At 47.5% G+C, this 17,030-nt stretch overlaps 1 long non-coding RNA gene across 1 annotated transcript; it reads right to left on the bottom strand.

Annotated features, from left to right (window-relative positions):
- Positions 1–9,234: 9,234 nt before the first annotated feature.
- Positions 9,235–13,029, bottom strand: LOC149458674 (uncharacterized). The gene is made up of 2 exons (XR_016313395.1): positions 12,973–13,029; positions 9,235–9,371 (listed from the first exon to the last, which is right to left on the bottom strand). It is a non-coding gene; the product is annotated as an uncharacterized LOC149458674 (long non-coding RNA).
- Between the last annotated feature and the right edge of the window lie 4,001 nt (positions 13,030–17,030).

Here is a 17,030-nt window from a genome sequence, read left to right on the forward strand (position 1 = left end):
CGGTGATCACCAGGTGCCGGCGAGTAATCACTGGGTGGGACCCAGTGATTGACAGCCGAGGCCACAAATGGCGAGCCCCATACCCGGAAATGCAAAATCACGTATATATATATGTACTATTTCTGCTATAGGGCGGTGCGGAACTGGTTAAAAGTGACATTTTTGTTTACAAACAGTGGCCAGGTATCTGTTATTCAGCGGCATTGGGCCATCAGTTAGGCCAGTGTTTTTGCCTGATCACCAAAGTCGGAACAGGATGGGTTTGGGTCAACTCATGCTCAACCCAAACCGAATGCTCTTGACGATTAGAAAGTTGCCGCTTTAAAAGATGTACTACTGCCTCTTGCCCTCAGGACAGTTCTACATTTTTTGGATTTCCCCTGGCTTTCTTTCTCAGTGACAGTTGTCAACTGTACAAATGTAGCACTTTCCTAGTTAGGTGCCAGAATGTGTATAGTTAAGTTAGGCATAGCTGTGTTTCTCTGTTTACCAGAGAGGCTGTCAGGTAAATTCAGTGTGGTATTCTGCTTAACAGAGTGCTGTGATTTGTTAGTCAGGATGCTTATGATGCTCTGGTGTTGTTTGAGTTCTGTCCACCTTTAGGAAGCTATGAAAGCCTTTCAGAACATGGGTAAGGGCTAGGCAAACGAACAGCATGAATATGGATGCAGCCCTGGCCAACTTCAGGGGAGGGTGGCCCTGTTGCATGCTGGAAGTGGTATTTATGTTCTAGAAGAATATGGGCTCTGGGTCTTTTCCGGGAGTGGATTGCACCAAGCTAGGCTGAAGGCAGGCTGCCTCGCCTGGCACTTGCTGTCATATGGCCTCTGGTGGGTCAACCTGAGGGTCCGAAGTTAGAGAGAGTGACTCTGGCTGTACAGCAAGCTGACCGAGCGGAGCTGTCTGCTAAAGATCTATCTGGTATCACTGGAGAGAGTCGCTTGGAAGATTGGAAGGTGGCAACCATTCTGTCCTTGGACTTGTGAGTTCAGACATTGAGAGATTTTGGGGACTCTGTGTGCTTTGCTACCCCTCTGGTGCTTGATAGTCAGAATGGGTCTGAGAAAGGGATCATTGGCTGGTGTTCTGAAAAGCTTGTCCAATTTATGCTACTGCAAAGGACTTTGCTTGGTTGCTATTACTTCTAGACTGTCACAGAGCTACATGTGGGGGCATTGGTCCAGGATTTGCCCCTTGGAAGTACCAGGGGTTGCTGTGGGCAATGGAAATGACTGTTGGTGAGATTGTCGGTGCTGTGTACATTGCAGAGAGGCAATCGGGATGTCGGATTGCAGAGAGGCAATCAGGATGTCAGATTCTGGAAGGCAATTGGTGTGCTGAAGAGTTGCTGTGTCGCAATGAAGAATGTCTGCTTTACAGTTGACACTGCCAGGACAGGGGCATTTTCAGGTGGTGGCAGCAAAAGAGTTAAAGTGTGGCACGAGACTGAGAGCAACAGTGAATCTGTCTGAGAGGAAGCAGGATCGTTATCAGTGTCTGTGCAACGGAAGATTATTATTATTATACAAGATTTATATAGCGCTAACAGTTTGTTCAGCGCTATAAATTATAATGGGAGACAGTACACGAGTATCAGGGAACAAGAAGACCGTCGCAGCGCATGAATCTGCACATGCGCAGGATCCCAACAAGGCATACAGGCAGGCGGGCACTAGGACCCAGGCGCGCCTGTCACCAATGATGGTGTCGGGCAGGCACTAGGACCCAGGCGCACCTGTCGGCGCTGGGCGGGCTATTTAAAGAGCACCTCGGTGCTGATTCAGTGCTGACAGGTCTTCAGCTTCCCCCGTGTCCTGCCTATTTCAATACGTGTTCCTTGTTGCTGACTCGGCTTGTTCCTGACTCTGAGTACTCTCCTATATATGAAGAAAGGAACGAGCGCTGGATATGACAGGATTCAAGCTGCTAGCATAAAGGTAAACCTCGTATACCCCCTTCATCAAAAGTCAAATACAAAAAGTTGCAGCGCTTGAGTGTATAATACAGGGAATTAACATAAATAGCAGAGTTAAACATTCATATTTCGACATGCACCAGATCCCACACTCTTAAATTGATGTAAACAGTAATCAGATAAGTAATGAAGATCTATCCGACTAATCAAGGTGCCTATAGTGATGGGGAAGGTAAAGTCATAAGTTCTGTGATGTATCCAAACAAATCCGTGACTTCCGTGATAGGGGAATAACTGTATATTGCACTAACCAGATAGCGCAAGTAAATGCGCATTGGAGTATAATGACCTACTCCTGGTCACAGCCAGATGGTCCTCAGCGTGAAGCCCTCAGGAACACCAGTGCACCACTCTTGCCGTCTCCTACCACCAGGGGGAGTGCGCCTCTTTACAGTAATAAGACCCAAAAGAAAGAAATCTTGATAGTGTAGTATTTTTATTCAAAGGTAAAAAGTAAGTAATACTCTTACATGGTAATGTCCAAAAAAAGCTGATGCATAGAATCCAAAAAGATGGCCGACAGTCAGATGCATGAAACAAGTGGATGATCAATGGTATGAGAGGTGTCCTTATCCCTTATCTGACTGTCGGCCATCTTTTTGGATTCTATGCATCAGCTTTTTTTGGACATTACCATGTAAGTGTATTACTTACTTTTTACCTTTGAATAAAAATACTACACTATCAAGATTTCTTTCTTTTGGGTCTTATTGCCGAGCCCCTGAGATGATCTCCTGATATGAAAGCACACCAATCCTGGCGATAAGAGGATATAAAGTGATTTTGTGTTACTGTAAAGAGGCCCACTCCCCCTGGTGGTAGGAGACGGCAAGAGTGGTGCACTGGTGTTCCTGAGGGCTTCACGCTGAGGACCATCTGGCTGTGACCAGGAGTAGGTCATTATACTCCAATGCGCATTTACTTGCGCTATCTGGTTAGTGCAATATACAGTTATTCCCCTATCACGGAAGTCACGGATTTGTTTGGATACATCACAGAACCTATGACTTTAACATCCCCATCACTATAGGCACCTTGATTAGTCGGATAGATCTTCATTACTTATCTGATTACTGTTTACATCAATTTAAGAGTGTGGGATCTGAGTACTCTCCTGTCCGTGGTTCCCAACTTTGGCTCTGATCCAAACTTTGGCTTCTCCCTCTGATTCGGTACCACGCTGCCCGACTGTTATGACCCTGGCTATCCTGCAAGTCCACTCCAGTCCTGTCTCCTGGCTGCATACCTGGCTCCGCTGTGCATCTGGCAATCCGCCAAACCTGCCTGGGCTCCTACAACTCCGCTCCAGTCCTGTCTCCTGGCTGCATACCTGGCTCTGCCGTGCACCTGGCAATCCACCGAATCTGCCTGGGCTATCGCTGCAGTACCCTAAGCAACTGATACTTTGCCTGCCAAGCCCATCCTCCGCAAGAGCCACAAGCAAACCACTGGTGCTCTTGTCCCCCTGGTCCCTAGACTCCCTCTGTTCCAACCTCAGCGGGGTCAGGACTAGTGACACAAGTGAGGCCGACCTCGTCAATTCAGTCTCCCATCAGGTACATGACAACGAGACAGTACAGTAACAATACAATTCAATACATGAGGGGTTCGAGGGCCCTGCTCCTTGGAGCTTACAATCTAGGAGGGAGGGGATAGTGGTACAGGAGGAAATAGCTGTGGGGGATGGAATGGTAGGAAGAGTGGAGGAGATTGGTAATTAGCTGAGGGCGGGGTAGGCTTCCCTGAAGAGGTAGGTTTTCAGAGTGCACCTAAAGGTGAGGAGAGTAGGTGATAGTCTGATGGATTGAGGTAGGGAGTTCCAGAGGATGGGGGAAGCCCTGGAGAAGTCCTGGAGATGGGCATGGGAGGAGGAGACCAGGGAAAAAGAGAGCAGGTGGTCTTGTGAGGAGTGGAGAGTACGTTTTGGGTGGTATTTGGATAACAGATCAGTGATGTAGTTTGGGGCAGTATTATGAACAGCTTTGTACGTCAATGTTAGCATTTTGAATTTTATCCGTTGGGCAATCGGAAGCCAGTGGAGGGACTGGCAGAGGGGGGTGGCGGATATGGAGCGGTTAGTAAGGTGGATGAGTCTGGCCGCAGCATTCAAGATCGACTGAAGTGGGGATAGCCTGCGGTGAGGTAGGCCGATGAGGAGGGAGTTATAGTAATCAAGTTGTGATATAATAAGGGAGCGAATTAGTTTCTTAGTGGTTTCCAGGGTTAGGAACGGACGTATTTTGGAGATGTTGCGGAGGTGAAGTCTACATGAGTTTGTCAGTGATTGGACCTGGGGCTGGAAGGATAGATTGGAGTCTAGGATGACACCTAGTACTCTGGCTTGCGGGGTGGGACTGATGGTGGTGTTGTTGGTCTTGTTGGAGAAGTCGGGGGGGGCGGCTGGGGGGAAAACTAGGAGCTCAGTTTTGGAAAGATTTAGTTTGAGAAAGCGGAGTGACATCCAATCCGATATGTCGTTCAGTAGGCTAGTGATACGGGCGGAGACTGAGGGGGTGAGGTGAGGAGTAGAGAGATAGATTTGCATGTGATCAGCATAGAGATGGTAGTTGAAGCCATGAGAGTGTATCAATTGGCCAAGGGAGGAGGTGTAGATGGAAAAGAGAAGGGGCCCAAGGACAGAACCCTGAGGGACCCCAACAGAGAGGGGGAGTGAAGTGGAGGTGGCAGCGTTATAGTTAACACTGAAGGAGCGCTGTGATAGGAAGAGAGCAAGGAGAGAGCGGAGTCTCTAAGGCCAAGAGAGTGTAGTTTTTTGAGGAGGAGGGGGTGGTCAACCGTGTTGAAAGCTGTGGAGATGTCGAGGAGTAGGAGCACTGAATAGTGGCCATTAGCTTTGGCAGTTAGCAGGTCGTTGGTGAGTTTGAGTAGGGCAGTTTCGGTGGAGTGTAGGGGGCGGAAGCCAGACTGTAGGGGATCAAGGAAGTTATTGGTGAGGTGGGAACTCAGGCGATTATAGACTAAGCGCTCTAGGAGTTTTGATGTAAATGGCAGCAGGGAGATGGGTCTAAGGTTGTTCAGGTCGGTGGGATCCAGGGAGGGTTTTTTAAGTATGGGAGTGATGTGCTCGTGCTTTAGAGGGGAGGGGGATGTGCCAGTAGAGAGGGAAAGATTAAAGATGTGAGTGAGGGAGCATAGGATAGAGGAGGAGGGTGATCGTAGGAGTTGTGAGGGGACAGGGTCAAGGGGGCAGGTGGTAAGGCAGGCTTCAGAGAAGACCTTAGTGACCTCTCCAGTGGTAGCAAGGTCGAAGGAGTAGAGTCTTGAGGGGGTTTTAGTGTGAGGAATCCTAGGTGGGAAGTCTGGGCAGTGGCGAGGTTGAGGGAGAGGAGTGTTGAGGGGGTTTTCGTGTGAGGGATGCTAAGTCGGGTGGAAGTCTGAGCAGTGGCTACGTCCCTACGAATAGCGTCGATCTTGTTTTTGAAGTGGGTAGCAATCTCGTGGGCGGTGAGTGAGGTACTGGGTGGAGGTGGGGGCGGAGAGAGTAGAGAGTTAAAAGCAGAGAAGAGCCGGCGAGAACTGGAGGAGAAGGTATTAATGAGGGTGACAAAGTAGGCTTGCTTGGCAGCGTGAAGGGAGGAAGTGTAGGTGAGGAAGGCAGATTTATATCGGGTGAACGCTTGTTGGGATCTGGTTTTGTGCCATAGTCGCTCCAGCACACAACTGTGTTGTTTGAGATTTTTGGTATGGTCAGTCTGCCAGGGTTGTAGCGGTCGGGGTCTAATGCTTCGTGTAGTTGGGGGTGCTAGCGAGTCTAGAGTGGCTGATAGCGAGTTGTTATAAGCAGTAGTGGCCCGGGCAGGAGAGGCGAAGGATGCTCTCGTAAAGTTGGTCAGCTGCACAGTGGAAAGGGGCAGGGTTCAAGTTGGTTTCTGCTGGTGATAGTTTGACGTTTGGAGGGATAGGTGTTTGAGGACGAGGAGACAGAGAAGGTAATGAGGTTGTGATCGGAGAGACGAAAGGGGGTGTTTGTGAGGTCGTGGGGAGTGCAGAGATGAGAGAAAACAAGGTCCAGGGTATTCCCGTCGGAGTGGGTGGTTGACTGTATACACTGTGTTAGTGCAAAAGAAGAGGTTAAGTGGAGGAGTTGGGACTGCGCTTTTGGGACATTTTCAAGTGGAGGCAGTGAAAGGGTTAACGTCCACCGTTGGAAAGAGCGCGCTGGAAGTGTCTGCCCAACAGGAAAGGCTGCCGCCAAAGTGGCTGTCAATCAGGAGCAGTGGGCAGAGTGGACGCCCACAGTCGGCCAATCCAGAGAGAGGGACAGAGATAAGCCGGAAGCAGGTGTGCTTGCTGGAGCTGCCGAGAGGTGGTGAATATCCAGCATGGTTGACTGATACCAGAGTGTGTTTGCTCCCCCACGGGCAGGCCTGGACTGGCCATAGGGCACACCGGGCATGTGCCCGGTCGGCCTGGGCCGCCGGGCCTAAGATAACTGGGCCGCACAGCGGGAGGTAAGCGGCGACCACAGTCTGGAAGGGGCTAATACAGACCACGGCCGCTGCACCTTCCTCTGTGTGGCTATGCGCAAAGCAGTGACGGCTCCTAAGACAAGCAGGAAGCGCCACTGACACAGGGATACCTCCTCAGCTGGCCGCTGCACTGAAGGGAGAACGGCGGCCTCTCTTCTTCACCCGCGGCCACCAGCACATTTTGACAGGTCTGTAGCGGCGGTAGATGGGGCTGTCCCTGCTGAATGGGCTGTCTCTTTGCTGAATGAGCTGTCTCTTGGCTGGATGGGCTGTCTCTTTGCTGGAGGAGCTGTCTCATTTCTAGAGGGGCTGTCTCTTTGCTGGACGGGCTGTCTCTTTGCTGGAAGAGCTGTCTCTTTGCTGGATGGACTGTCTCTTTACCCAGTTGGGTCCAGCAAAGAGACATCCCAATCCAGCAAAGAGACATCACAATCCAGCAAAGAGACAGCCAAGTCCAAGAAAGGACATCCCCATCCAGCAAAGAGACATCCCTGTCCAGCAAAAAGACATTCCATCTTTGCTATATGGGGATGTTTCTTTGCTGGATTGTGCCATCTCTTTGAATATATAGGGGGCGCTGTGATTAGCTCTCTAGGGGCACTGTAATGTAAAGGGTCACTGTGATATAAAGGAGACTGTACTGTAAAGGGGCACTGTAATCATTACAGTGCCCCTTTACAGTGCATTCCCCTTTATATCACAGTGCCCCTTTACATTACAGTGTGGAGGACCGACTTCGTGAATACTCCGTCACCAACTGTCCCTTGCACCACCCCCCGGAAATTGGCTGCTCAGTCTAAAATGCCCAGGCCTATTTTTTTGTCCCAGTCTGGGCCTGCCCACGGGAGTCTGGCCTTATGCAGTGGAGAGGATTGAGATCATTTGGGACTGGTATGTGGCAGATGCCAGTGTGTGACAAAGAAACTGCATGCATGGGTCCGGAGTGGTCATTGTGGAGAAATGCTACTAAAGCAGGTGAGAAGTGACTTGCAGCCCGAACTGCTACAAGTGAACTGGGAGACTGCCAGGTACAGCACAGAAGCGCCACTTGCTGCGGCTGTTCGTTCAACTCCCCAGGGAGATAGGGACGTGAGGCAAAGACTGCTGAGGCTGGGACCAGTTTACCCAGTTCAGGCTGAGCGATCCCAAGCCCCTTCAGCAGCAGTCGCTATTAAGGACCCCCATTCCAGTGGCCCGCAGAGTGCGGGGATTAGCGTCTTTGGGCTCTTCAGGAGAGGAAGAGCTGGGGGTTCTTGACACGGGGTCACCTAGTTTCCAGTATCGCTATGGGTCCCTGGAAGAGGGGAATGCAGACTGGCGGCCAGCGGAGGAGACCAAGTGGGCCCACGAGGCTGCAGAGGAGAATGGCTCTGACGGCTCCGATGAGGGAGATGCTATTGTGGGGCAGTGTGTTAGAAATTTGGGGTTCTCTGAAGCCTATGCAAACTGGAAGCCTGATCTGTTCCCTCCTAAGAGTTATGCTTGGGCCTGAGCAGAGAACAAGGTTTACAGTATCCTCATCTCAAAGGAGAACACCCCATATGCCCCGCCAGAGAGAGGTCATGTGATAGAAGAGGTAGAGGTCCTGAGAGGCCAGTGGAGAAATTTATCTGGGACTTCTTACATGTGCCAAAATCCTGCTGTACCCCTCAGTAAGCCCCTTTCTAAGAAAAGTTTCAGCGCCTCAAAACTGAGTGAAGGTCACTTCATTTATCATGACCACGTGGTCCTCAGGAAAGCAGGACATGAGGATCAAGTGTGGTCTATGTATGTCTGAGGTCCGGATGGAAATCTGTTACCGATCCCAAACCCAGAGTTCTACAGTTAAGCCAATTTAAGCTATGTAGAAGGCTAGACTGTTAGGTTTGAAAAAGCCTCTACTTGTCACTAAGTTGAGTTTCTGTGAACTGTTGCTCACTGATGTGCTACTCGAATGCAGAGAAAGAAAGATTTTCTGCCAGAGCTTCTTTTCATATTCAAGTGTTGATCTAAGAGGACTTCTATCCAACACCCAGGACTACAAAAACTCCTGATGCTTAGAGAACTCTTTGTTTTTCCTCCAGCCAAGTCTATGTGGGCTCCTGTTGTGGTGAAAGGATAGCTGCTCACTTCTGTTCTACTCAAGTGCAGGAGAGACGACTTCTTATTGAAAGCTCTCCAGGTGCTCAATTTTCAAGCTCAAGTGTTAAAGAAAAACTCTCTAGTTCTAAATCCCTTCCTTTACCCTCCTGTGAGGAAGGATACTTTGGCTCATGCCTGGACATACCATACTAAAATGAGTTCGGGCAAGTTGCTGCCATAGTAGCAGGCAATGGCTTGCTGCAAGAAAAGGTTGTGTCCAAAGGAAAAGAAAACTTTGTGAAGTCTTGAACTGAACTGTTGCCCAGTGCAGGAAGTAGCCTTTGTTCCTATTTGGGAGATTACTTTTTGAGCTGTTGCCTTAGGGGCAGGTGATGGCTCATCAAAAGAGACTCCTACAGAAAGTCACTGCAAAACAGCAGGGGAAGGATCCCTTACCAAGTTCTTTTTTTTAAAGGACACTTTGCGAAGATTCTTGTTAAGGAATATCTTTGCTGTGAAGTAATTGGGCCCAGCGAGGAAAGAAACCCTTGCTGAGTCCTTACGGCCACTATGTGAGAGGTTATTCCTGGTACTGCAAGAAAAGGTGTGCTGCATGCAGGGAGACCTCAGCTCCCAATCCTCTTTGTGAGGGCCATGGATTTTGATCAGCAGAGCCTGGGCCTCAATCTTGAAAAAAAAGAAAAGGACTTTAAAGTTTGATGAGTTTATTTTTCATGACATGCTTAGGTAGCCAGATTAGTCAGGATGTCTACCTCTGTTTTCTTTCAGGGCTCTGGGAGACGACATGTCAAGAGTTGCCCTTAGGGGGCCATCATTGGAACTGTCTGCAATGAGAATGTTAGAACAAATTTGATAGTTGTCATTTTTAGTGGGAAAGTCGCCTCTTGTTCCCACACCTACCTTTCAGAGTAGGATGTGTAATGTGTAGCATATCTGTTCTCTTTTCTCTTCCTGCAAGGATCTACTCTGCCTCAGCTGAGGCCCTCCACTGTAATATATTGTACATTGCTGATAATGTCTAATATGTATTAGATAGTTTAGGGTATAGTTAGGTATGAGTTTATTTTGCCCCAATTACTTCCATTTTTGGCGGGAGGGGGTGCACATAAAAGCTTCACTTGGTAGGGCTCTACCTAAAAAACTTGTGCACATTTTTGAACCTGTGTGAATACTTGTACAGCAGATACTTTACTTTTGCACTGCTAATTTATTTGCCCTTATTGGGTTTGTACACGTTATTTCCCTTTTCCCCCCTCCAAGTTTGTGGGATACTCCGCCTAGATTTTTGTACAAAGTTTTTGTAGGGGCAGCTGCCCAGGCCAATGAGGACATGGCCTATTTTTGGTGAGGGATGAGTGTAGCACCCTCCTAGTTAAGTGCTAGGATGTGTATAGTTAAGCATAGCTATTTTTCTATGCTTACCAGAGAGGCTGTCAGGTAAATTCAATGTGGTATTCTGCTTAACAGAGTGCTTAATTGATTAGCCAGGTCTGCTCATGATGCTCTGGTGTTGTTTGTGTCAGTTCTGCCCACCTTCGGGAAACTATGAGAGCCCTCCAGAACATGGGTAGGGGCTAGGCAAATGAACAGCATGAATATGCCTGGCCAATTCCAGGGGAGGGTCTCCTCGTTGCATGCTGGGAGTGGTATTTATGTTCTGGGAGCACATGGGCTCTGGGTCTTTCCCGGGAGTGGATTGCACCAAGCCAGGCTGCCTTGCCTGGCACTTGCTGCCATGTGGCCTCAGGTCGCTTGACCTGAAGGCCTGAAGTTAGAGAGAGTGACTCTGGCTCTACATTAAGCTGACTAATGGGAACTATCTGCTAAAGATCTGTCTGGTATAACTGGAGAGAGTCACTCGGAAGATTGGAAGGAGGCAACCATTCTGTCCTTGGACTTGTGAGTTCAGACACTGAGAGATCTTACGGACTCTGTGTGCTTTTGCTACCCCTCTGGTGCTTGATAGTCAGTGTGGGTCTGAGAAAGGTAACACTGACTAGTGTTCTGAAGAGCTTGTCCAATTGATGCTACTGCAAAGGACTTTGCTCGGTTGCTATTACTTCTAGACTGTCGTAGTCTGCCATAATGGGCCTGTACCTGAGGAGCTCAACCTTGTTACTACTACTACAGCTAAAGGGACTTGGCTCACTACTAAGACTACTTGCTGCTATATGTTACAAGGAAGTCTGCTATCTGCTTTCAGCCGGGACTTCTACATTGCTCAACTGAGAGATAAGTTCAGATGTCCTCAATGTGAATAGTTCTAATTTTGGATTATCCTACTACAATTTCCCATCCCTATCCCCAGTTCTACAATAAAACTCCAAAAACAAAAAAAACTTAGACTGGTCATTAAAGACAACGAGCCAAAGTGTGTGTGTGCTTTGCTGCCGGGTGAATCAAAGGGAAACCAGGGCAACATACAAGCGGCCCTCCCAAGCGTAGCGCTACACATATAAAAGGCCAAATCTTCCCAACAAGGAAAAAGACACAAACAAAAGTTTGACAGAGGGTATAAACTTCCCCTCTCAGCCAAAACCTAAAACAAAAGGGATACTGAGGGAAATAGGAAGGATACTGATGCTAACCTCTTCTACAAAGGTTGGGTTGCCTAGGTGCCATGCTGCTTTAGTAAATTCCAGTTTATTGACCTGGAAAAAATTGCAGATCATATTTTTTGCCATCCAGTCCTAAGATTTGCCCAGCTCTGGCAGATAGGACAGCTAGATTGCTGGTCTAATTTTTTTCTTCTGTGGTTAAAGTGGAACTAAAGGCAAAGCTTTTTTTTTTATTGTGGCTAGAGTAAGGTCATAACTGATGCCAGTTTTTTTCTTTTGCTTTTACTCTCATTGGTAAAGGTACAAATAGAGGAAAAATTGAGAGGGTGAATCCCCCTAATGGGGCACAGACAGAAAAAAAACCTGACAAATGTTATAATCCCTCTCCACTCTAGGCAAAAAAAAAAAGTTTGCCTTTAGTAATACTTTAGGCAACAAAGCCTGGGAACCTCCCTGCCCCAGCCTGTGAATAAGCAGAGGAGCAGCAAGAGAGGGTGGACCTAGCATTTCTCCAAGATCTCCAAAATTCTTTGTGCAGCCTATAAGTACAGACCTTATAATTTGTCCTCAGGTCATGCTTAAATTGTGGCCTCACCTGTCCCAACAAGCGTCTATCCTGTGATATGAATCTGGATTTGCTATACATCACCTTGGCAATTGCTGGATTCTGCTTGTGGCTGAACAGCAAAAGAGATGCTGCATCACCCTTGCTTTGGGGCAAGGTATGTCACCTACAGCCTGAGCCAAAGTGCTTTCTTCCCCATAACCAGCCATAGTACCAGTATATAGTACTCATATTACTCTTGCTTCTGATTTGATATGCCAAAAAAATGCTAAGGTCATGAATCAAGAGATAAGTTTTATGTATCTCTTTGCCAACATGATCTCAGCCTTAGCAAGGTTGTTGGAGACCGCCAATTAAACATTTTCAATCCAGAATTTGAGAACCTTGAGACAGAAGCTAGAGCCACTGTCAGCTTACATGCTCCTCCAGCTGTCAGATATATTTTCTTGAAGTCCATATTTATATGTCTGTCCAGGACATCCATAAAATGCTGCATCATCCAAGCAGAACATGATGTGCCTTGTGAGCCTCATTAAGGGGCAGCATCTACCAGAGGAGGGTTGTCAAGGGTTTTCAAATCTGCAAGTCTGAAATGAAGATTGTTAATCTATTTGATTCCTTGCTTCGAAAATTATTTCTTCAATTTAAATGATAAACTGTATACCTTTATTTTATGTGCTTGAAGTATTTCTTCTTCTTTCGTGGCCCCTTTGATGAAACTTACCACAGGAAGGCCTGCCTGACAGATTAACAAAGGGCTGTACCAAGGCAAAGTCAAAGCCTCCTATCTACTACTCATCTGATGAGAAATGGTTAAAATTGTTTCACTTAGACTCTTTTTGGGAGGATTGGAGGTGATTTCTCTAGGTGAGGAGTAGCACCAGGGGTGTTTTAGGCATTTGACTGGTTGAGGCCTGATTTTCAGAGGCAAAAGGCTTTAAGGTCTCTTGAAATACTTGTTTCAGTAGAGAGATATCCTGCTGATTGTAAGCCTACTTGTCTCTGGCTGCTTCCATAAAACAGTTTTTACAAGCTGTTTTCCTTAGTAAAGCCACATTAGCACATATGTTCTTGCTGGAGAGCAAAAGTGTCTCAAATGAGACCATTCTCTTCAATCACTGGAGAGTTGTCTCTCTGGATGAAGATCTATATCTAGCAGTGTCCAAAGTTTGAAATCTGCTTTTCAAAGAGCAGGAAGACCTATGTACTGATCTGGAAGGGTTGCAGATCCACAGAAACCCACGGTTCTAGTAGATATCAAATAAACTCTGTATCGCAAAAAGGTATAATGGGAGCCTTCACCTTCCTTTTCTGCTCTGGTTGATCTTTTGGAGTGCATGACATCACAGTATTCATTCTAAGAAACAGAATAATGATATGCATACTATTAGAATTGTATAAACTGCATAAAAGCTTAAACATAGATAGGACACAGTGGCAGAAAAGTCTACCTGGTGACAGAAGCATGACAAATTAAGCAGCAGGTACCTCCAAAAAATGGGACTGATAGCACCGTTAGGCAACAGGCTTACAATGTTGGCAGGTTTGCCTCACAATGCCGTCATGGTGTTTAAATCTATAGCCCAATCAGGCTTTAGTCCACTCCTACACAAGCATGCATAGGCTATCAAGAAACATTTGGAACACAATTTGCATTCCAAGCAATGGGACTGGTAGGTAGAAATGAGCAGAGCTGAGCATGTGTAAGAAACCGGGTCTGCTGGAGGCTTATGACCAGTGTCCAAAAAGAGTGGAACAGTAAGCACTAGCAGAAGCTGGAAAGTAGGCATGCACTCCAACCACACGTAGACTCTGCCATCCTCCTAGGTTTTTTAGCTTTCCTGAAATTTTGTCAGAGAAATATGAAAAAACATATGCCAAGATGCCAGCCACGAGACTCCCATATCCAAACTCCTTTTAGCATTTCATCTGGAGGGACTTCACCAATCATTTGGTGGACTACTAGGGATTTACCCAGGTATAGTAGGTGAAAGTGCAACAAAACTAGAGCGTACTATATGAGATAAAAAAAAAATAAGAATGCTGTGCCTGAGGATGAGGGGGGGAGGAGGGGTTGGGAGGGGTACAAATTTAAAGATAAAGGTCCTATGAAAGTAGAGGGGGCAGAGACTACCCATCGGTATGCTGACAAGCTGTCAGGAAAGTGGAATTTCAAGCAAAACTCTTACCTGGATAGATTGGAAAGATTTGGGTGAATAGGGGAAGGGTTAAGGTGATTGTAAAAGTTTTTTTAAATAACAAATATGTCATGCTTAAAGCAGAACTCCATCCAAAAGGGGAAGTTCCACTTTAAGGCCTCCTCTTTCACAATTGGCAATCTTTTTGGGAGGGGGAGCAGGTACCAGATTTTGACAGGTACCTGTTCCCACTTAGGCGATCTGAGCGGAAGTGCTCCTTTTTCTCTCCCTCCCTGCAGTATTCGGGGACACAGCACAGGTTCCAGAAGACTGTGGCACCAATCACAGTGTGTAGTGCAAAACGCACATGCACAGTGGGCACCCAGCTGTGAAGCTGCAAGCTGCCATAGTCGGGTACCCACAGTTAAGATGTAGGCGCCAGGGACCAAAGACGTACCCGGCGCCCCCTCGGGTGAGAACATTGCTGAATACAGGGACAGGTATGTGTCTGTATATTAAAAGTTAGCAGCTAAAGGTTTGTAGCTGCCGACTTTTAATTTTTTTAAAAATAACTGGAGCTCTGCTTTAACTGCCTTATGCAATGGTATTACCCTAAACCTTCTCTTCTGCCAAGATTGTGCTTATTTTATCCTATTTCTACTCATACTAGCAGCTTTAACCATACCTGAGTCTGAGTTAGGTCGGCCATAGATGGTTTGAATCTCAACCGGTTCAGCAGGGACCGGCTGAGATTCGATTTGTCTATGCAAAGGCTAAAAGTACCCAACTCGATTGACATTCAATTACTGCCAGCAGCTATAGCCGCTAGCAAAAATCACTGTGCTCTCCCAGCAGGGTGATAAGGTTTTTTTTTAAATAACAAATGTGTTGTACTTTTAGCACCCTCCTAGTTTACCTAGGGGGGGTTAGACTCTGATGGCTAGTGAGGAGTTGATTAGCAGCTCAGGTGTGTTAGAGGTCAAATTTTCGTCAGGATTGAGACTCTGCAGGCCAGCCCCTCTGGAATATTTTTTTTTTTAATTTACACACCCCTGGTTACAGGAGAGGATCAGAGTGAGTACACCCTGGGCGGATGGAAGGAGCACCCTGTGGGAAACCAGCTTAGCCCTCTGCTAGTGACTGTACACCTTACTTAACCACTTGCCTACAGGGCACTTATAACCCCTTCCTGCCCAGGCCAATTTTCAACTTTTTAACGCTGTAGCACTTTAAATGACAATTGCGCGGTCATGCAACACTGTACCCATATGAAATTTGTATCATTTTTTTTTTTTTAGACAGAGCATTGTTTTGGTGGTATTTAATCACCTCTGGGTTTTTAATTTTTTGCTAAAGAAACCAAAAAACCTGAATATTTTAGAAAAAAAAACGTTTTTTCTTAGTTTCTATTATAAAATTTTGTAAATAAGTGATTTTTCTCCTTCAGTGATGAGGCTGCAGTGATGGGCACTGATAGGCTGGACTGATGAGGCACTGATGGGCATTGACAGGCATCACTGATGGGCACTGAAAGGCAGCACTGATATATGGCACTTATGCGCACTAGTAGGCGGCACTGAAAGACAGCTCAGATGGGCACTGATATGTGGCACTGGGAGGTGGCATTAATGGACACTGACAGGTGGCACTGCTGGGGCTACACTGATCATCAGGGCACAGTGATCGCCAGTGCCCTGATGGTCAGAGTAGATGTCCCCTCTGAGGAATGCCGATTACCGGCTCTCCTCTCGAGCTGTCAGCGTGACAGCTCGTGAGGATTGAAATGCCGATAACCGGCATTTCCTTATTTACATGCGATCAGCTGTGATTGGACACAGCTGATCACATGACAGAGCTGACGTCTTCAGCTCTGTCCACTGATCGGTGATCTGCTGTGTCCCAGGGACACAGTGCACCACCGATCACCGTGCTGCGCACCCCCAAGGCACGCACACGCGGTTAGAGTGGGAGGACGTCATATGACGTCCTGCCAGAACGAGAGAACCGCCTTGTGCCTGTCATTTCCTTACATGGCGGGAGGGAGGAGGTTAAAGGTACAGGAGCCAGATCCCCTGCTCAGGAAGAAAGTCTCCAGATTGCTGGGTGAAGAGGAGTCATCTAGAGTCTGGGGCGGTACAACTGGAGCTGCTGGCTAGCACTCCAACAGAGACTGCATATCAGAGAGAAGAAGCTGTGAATAGTTCAGGAAGTGGTCTTCAGATTTCGGTTCCCTTGGGCATTCTGTACACCCCTTACCCTATCCAAGTTCTAATCCCCTCAATAAAATAACAAAACAAACGCTCAAGGACTGATTTCTGCTTACGGATGGGAGATTGTATGGGAAATGCTAAATGACAGACTGTGCCAGACTATAGGGGGACCCAAATTCATCAGCAGTCCCCAAGGGGTAGTGCTACATATTCAAGGCTTTTTTTCAACAGAAACGTAGGGGGAAACGCAGTTCCGGCACCTCCAGTATTGAATGTATGTAATAGTAAGAGTGTATTGATGCTGGAGGATCCCTTGTTGCTGGGGGAAGGTAGGGTATGCACCACAAGCGCAATGTGTGTTTTAGAAAACACAGCCAGAAACACACATTTGTGTCCACATTCCCAGGATACGCAACACCGCAGCCTAAGGTCCCATTCACACCTTTGCAGCATTTGTGGCCCTACACGTGGCATAAGAAGGTCCAGCAGCTTTTGTGGTGATGAGCGTCACACAGGGCGGACTGACCATTTGGAAACTCGGGCACTGCCAGGGGTCAGTAGGGGGCCCAATGAGATGCCCCTGGTACCTTTTTCGAGTTTGGGGCCCCATGATCCCCTATTGCCCGCTGGCCCCATGAGTTGTCAGTCCGCGCCTGGCGTCACACAACAAAACACATTTCCTAGCCGTGTTTTTTCAGCCATTAACAATGGCACTAAAAGTGCGACACACATTTCTGTGCACGTCCCAGAATACACAGATGTGAATGGGGCCTCATGGTTCTTTATCCTCTATCACAGCTCGCCTTGTCTCCGTCCCACTGCCGGTCGTGTCCAGTCGCATTCCATGGCATGCAGTGTAAACGATCTCCTTCTCACATAAGCATTACAAACACCACCCACAGACCGCTCAGCTGACATCACACCAGCTCCTCCTACTTTCCTCAAACTCGATGGTCTTTAGGGCCGCTCTATCGCAGATGTACGCTACCTATGGTTGGCACGTAACATCGAA

This window comes from Staurois parvus, unplaced genomic scaffold, assembly GCF_062004578.1.
Source record: "Staurois parvus isolate SC_StPar_1 unplaced genomic scaffold, SC_StPar_1.0 ptg000282l, whole genome shotgun sequence".
Lineage (NCBI taxonomy): Eukaryota > Metazoa > Chordata > Amphibia > Anura > Ranidae > Staurois > Staurois parvus.